Genomic DNA, 5,767 nt, shown 5'->3' with positions numbered 1-5,767 from the left:
GACGTCACCTCCGCGCGCTCCCCCCGCGCCTGCGCGCTGGAGGGAGGGCGGAAGCTGCGCGGGCGTGGCGCGGCGAGCTTCCGTCCGCGGGGACGCGCGCGGCTCCGGCTCTGGTCGTGCGTCCGGAGCAGGTGGTGGTGGAGCGGCTGGCGCTGCGGTCACCGGAGTGAGCACGCCCACCTCCTCTTCGGGTCGCGAGGGTGACCGCGCCTCCGCCAGACTTGCTCAGGGGCCAGACGCCACCGCGGACGACAGGAGGCTGCGGATTGAAGCCGGAGGTCGGGCGTCCGCTCCCGCTCTCAGGGAAAGGCGGGAGCTCTGCGGGGCCTTCTGCGCCTGAAGACCTGGTCCCCGCCAGGAGCCGCGTGCGGGATCCGGACCCAGCTGTGCTCGGAGCCCCAGCCCCTCGGGGGACAGCCGCCACGTCCCCATGTGGTAACCAGACGCCAGAGACCTGGCGCTGGCAGTTAGAAAGCAAGTGGTGCTAGAAAGGCCATTCCCTTCGGCTTCTTCACACTGTTAGAAGAGCCTCAGAGGCCAGGCATTTGCAGTAATACATAGTGACAGGAGAGACCCAGCAGAAGCAGCTGACTGGCTCTCTTATCAGAAAGAAGATGCTCTAGAACTTGAAATCAAATGCTTCCAACACCATCATGTATTTAAATTTGCATTTGGGTCACTTAAGCATTTTTTTAAAAAAGAAATTGTTTACAGCAGCTTTAGTTCACAGCAAAATTGAACAGAAACACGGAGAGTTCCTGGATACCCCTTTGTCCCCCCTGCCCCCGCCACATGCACACAGCCGTCCCCACTGTCACCGTCCTGCTGAAGAATGGTACGTTTATTACAGTCGAACTTACACTGACACATCATTATCACCCTGTATTGCTACACTAATTGTCTGGCTAGGGCAATTGTCAGAATCCTGCCAACATAGCCAATTGTATCGTTAGGGCTAGGGCCCACAGACCCTTCAAACCTGTTGTACAGACTTGGTTACAAACCCCTCATATGCTAGGCTGGGTCACAGGCCCCTCACGCAGGTCCACAAACTAGGTAATTGGGAAAGATTTCGGGAGCCGTTGTCAAATGACACGAGCTCAGTCCTCAGCAGCAGTAGCGGTGGCCTCCCAGCACACTCCAGGGGCACTGGCAGCAACAGCTTGCTGCAGCAGCAGTGGTGGCATGCCTGTGGCCCCCCTGTGGCCCCCCTGCCCCAGGGGGGCCCTGTGGATTAGAGTCACTCATCCTTCATACTTAAGTCCAATAACCCAGGACACCTGGGTGCAAGTCAGACAACCCAGGAACACCTGGGTGCACATGCACAATTACATTAGACAATAATCAAGGAACACCTGGGCACACGTGCATATTTACATCAAATGCTTGGCAAGACTCTGAACCCCCGAGGAACCCTGACCATTGATTTTCACTTTCCCTACACAACCAAAGTCCATAGTTTACATCAGGATTCCTTCTTGATGTTATACATTCTATGTGTTTTGACAAATGTATAATGACGTGTATCTTACAGAGTAGTTTCACTGCCCTAAAAAGTCCTCTGTGTTCCTCCTGTTCATCTTTCCCTCCCCCCAGCCCCTGGCAACCCTGAGTTTTTACTGTCTTCATAGTTTTGCCTTTTCCAGAATGTTACAGAGTTGGAATCATACAGTGTGTAGCCCTTAAGACTGGCTTCTTTCACCTAGTAATATGCATTTAAGATTTTTCTATGCCTTTTTATGGCTTGCTAGCTCATTTCTTTTAAGTGCTGAATAATATTCCACTGTCGAGATATACCACAGTTTATCCATTCACCCACAGAAGGACATCTTGGTTTCTTCCAAGTTTTGGCAGTTATGGATAAAGCTGCTATAAATATTCATGTGTGGGTTCACCTGAGGATTTTAAAGCTTTACACAGGCATTTCCTGATGAATTCTCCCAACTCCTTTAGAACCTGGCTAGAAAGAATAGAGTGAAAAAGTAAGCCTCTGACTGGGTGTGCAGAGCCTGGCACGCGTCTTTGAGCTGTGCGACTTTGGGTTGCTAACATCAACTCTCAGCATAGTTCCCTCTTCTGTAAAATGTGGGAAGTGAGTCCTCTGTTAGAGTGTGTGTGAGCATGGGGTGGGCTGCTTGCTGTGGGGGAGAGCTGAGCACCAGGCCTGCCAGCCCTCAGCGAGCATGCGTTCCCTCTTCCATAACCATACTCCAGCGCCCTAACTTTACAGGTATGGGCTTAAAACATGAAATACCAGATTCTGCTCTCTGCACCCTGATGTCCCCCTGCATTATATTCACATACACACACAACTCCTATAGCACTAAAAAGAAAAAGAAACAAAACCATGGATAATTTTAATAACAACAGCCTGGCTCTGTGAAGCCAGAAGATTGCCCTCACCCTCAGGCATTCCTTTGTTACCTGGCCCTGCTCTTTAGTTACGCTGGTGTTCCCTTCCTAGGAGCAGGCCCATCTATCAGCACCTGGTATTTCATGGGAGGTTGGGCTTTGGCAATGCCAGGATGTCTGAAGTGTCACAATGATGCCTTGTTGTTCTCTGTGCCAAACATGTGTCACCTTGTCTCAGGCTGCAACTGCTTCCTGCCTCCCAACTCTCCCCATTCCCCTACTCCTCCTCCTCTTCCCTCCTCCTCTGTTTTTCCTGCTCCAACCACTGACCACCACCGACCTCTGGAACCCCACCTGTGCATCTTCCAGCTGTGACTCTGTGGCTTCCCATTGTCTCCACCTGGCGAAGCATGAGCTTTATAACCCAGCTGTTGAAACCTTGCTTGAGCCCAGCTTCCGTGCCCAGCTCTGTCTCAGCCAAACCGCACCCCTGCCGGCTCTGATCCAACTCTGCCCCTCCTCCCTTCTGATTTTGTTCATGTTCTTCCCATCCCGGAAATGCCGATGCCCAGCCCCTCCACACTCCAACTTTCGCAGGTCAAAAATCCTACCCCACCAGGAGAGAACCCTAATGTAAACTATGGGCCCCAGGTGATGCCGATGTGCTGATGGAGCCTCATCCACTGAAACAAACGCACCCCTCTGGTGGGGGTGTTGATAGTGGAGGGAAGGGGCAGGGAGTCCACGGGAAACCTCTGCATCCTCTGCTCAATTTAGCTGTGAGCCTAAAACTGCTGTAAAAATATAGTCTATTAAAAAAAAAATTGGCCTGGTGATCAGCGGAAGGGAAGGGTGGGCATCAACAAACTCCTTTAACCACGTGGAGAATCAACACCACGTCGTCGAAATGTGAGGGCGGGGGAGTGACAGCGAAGACGCACCACTTCAAGGCACTGAACAAGGGAACGTGCAGGAGAACTGAAAGAAAACCTCTGTTGGTAGCTGCAGGGCAGAGGGAGGGCTGGGTGATGCTGGCTCAGTGCTCGGACGTCCCCAGGTGAACCCAAATGCTAAATGAAAATACACACTGTGTGTGACGATTACGCAACACGGATAACCGGGAACGATTTGGGTCAGTTTTTAAAACATCCCCTTGCACGTGGGAGCCAGCCAATTTCTTTAAAGTAAACTTATTACCATCTTTAAATACAGAGCAGGAAACCAGCAGATCACAACTCTAGTCCCCAAGAAAAGAAATAGCAACAAAAGCTTTTTTTTTTTTTTTGAGGTACATGTAACTTCCGAAGAAACAGTTAAAGTCAAGTACATGGTCCCTCAGAATGAAGGAGTGTCTGGCCGGAAAGCCTTTTCATTGTAGGGTCCTCTGTGCTGCAGGGATTCATAGCCATGTTATGTGTGATGCTTTATAACAGTACACTTTCTTCGACTCATAGTTATTTAAGCTGAATCTAATACTTTATAAATGCAAGATTATTTGAGAAGCTGATAACTAAAAAGGTGTTTGAAGAACTTTTTCTACCCAAGTTCAGAGGTGCCAGATTAAAAAGAGGTTTCCTGGTTAAATTTGAATTTCCAATAAAAAATGATTTTTTTTTTTTTTTTTTTTTTGGTATAAGTATGTCCCATGCAGTCTGTGGGCATCTTTATTTTTATTTGCTAAATCTGGGAACCCAAAATATCAAGGAAAAAGGACACTTGGGTATAAAGTTTTTCTTTATCCAGGTATCAAGGCCCACTTGACACCCCTCTTCTTCCCCTTTCTGAATCTCCTTAACTTGCCCAGCCTGGCTCTCCCCTGTGCATGACAGTCACATGGCAGGGACATCACTGTAGAGGGCTGAGCATGTGGCTGTCTGGTTCACATCCCAAGTCTGCTTGCCAGCTGGGTGAGCCTGGGTGAATTGCTGAATGTCTCTGGGCCTGGCTCTTCACTGATAGAATTGGGCTAGCAGCATTGTTGGCATATGCCTCTTGACATTGGTGAGGGTCAAATACTGAATATGAGTGTAGAATGGCGCCTGGAATGCAGTAAGGGCTCTATACATGTTTGCCCAGAATAAAAGTTTCAGCCTGTTGTTACCTGTGCACCTGCCACGGCATGGGAGCCAGGGAGCATTTGATGACCCCCCTGCCCATGCAACATCAGCCTAAAATAAGTGCCAGTAAATGTTTGAGTTGAATCTTGGATTTGAAACACTAAATGGGAGATGAAGCCTGTGGTTGTGGCAGAGGGAGGGTGGGGGGTGTCTCTGAAGCCCTCAAGTGACCTCCATGTGTTCAGTTTGTAATTACGGAGCATGGAGTCTGTGCCGAGCAGAGCAGCAGGACGCAGCAGTAGGGTTCAGCCATGCAAGGCAGCCCTGGGCCCAGCCTGCATTCCTCTTCCTGGTGCTTTCATTCTGGCACAGGGGTGGACAGACAACGAACACAGGAGCAGTAAGATCCTTTCATACAGGGTGATCAGTGCCCTGAGAAAACGAAACAGGAGGTGAAGAGAGGGGTGGTTGGGGGAGGCAGGTGTGGGCAAGAGAGCATAGAACTGAGGATGGGGTGTCGGGCAGAGGGCATGGTGAGTGCCAAGGCCTTGCAAGGTCCTGCTTGCGGTGCGGGTGTACATATGACAAGGCTGGGGCTGGACGGGGCGCGTTCCTTGCTTTCATGGCTGCTGAAAGGTGAAGAGTGGCCGGTGCCAGTGACAGTCTGATCCCCTTGGGGGAACTGCTCTGTACTCTTGGCTCTGTTCAGTCCTCCAAAGGTCCAACTAGGCCTCACTCAGTGTCACTGGGAGACCCCAGTGCTAGACCCAGTGGTCACTTTTAGGCACTGCTATACCTGCCCTCAAACTGCCAATTTGAGTCTGCATTATTCCCTGGGGCTCAGAACACCCATCCCACAGGCTGCAAATTCGATGAAAATCAAATAGCCTGCTCACTTCTCTCTCTCCCTGCCCTTGTCCAAACAATCAAAGTCCTGTCTGACCTCCCGGGGCACAGTCTACTTTATGCAGACTCGTCTAATGAGTCCATTTACCCTATAGGGTCAATCACAGGGTTTCAAGTGGGGGGTTAAAAAAAAAAACCTAAAAGTTCATACACATTGAGATGTGTGTGGTCGGAAGTAATGACTTCATGCATACACTGATGGCTGTGTCTATATAGTTATGAAGTTTTCCATATAGACTATATTTATTTACATAAAAGTTTCTTTTTAACTTTTTAAGTCTTCCCTAATTTTGAAGGCCCTAACCCTTAAGTCAAAGAGGCAGCAAAGTTATGGGTAAGTGATTCCAATTCCATCACTTGGTAGCTGCAAGACTTGGCTTGGTTGTGTAAGATCCCTCAACCTCAGTTCCTTCACCTGCGAAATGATGGTATTAATCGTACCTACCCTAAAG

Source organism: Cynocephalus volans, chromosome 10 (assembly GCF_027409185.1).
Source record: "Cynocephalus volans isolate mCynVol1 chromosome 10, mCynVol1.pri, whole genome shotgun sequence".
Lineage (NCBI taxonomy): Eukaryota > Metazoa > Chordata > Mammalia > Dermoptera > Cynocephalidae > Cynocephalus > Cynocephalus volans.
The sequence above is the reverse complement of the archived record's forward strand: the minus strand, read 5'-3'. Positions refer to the sequence as shown.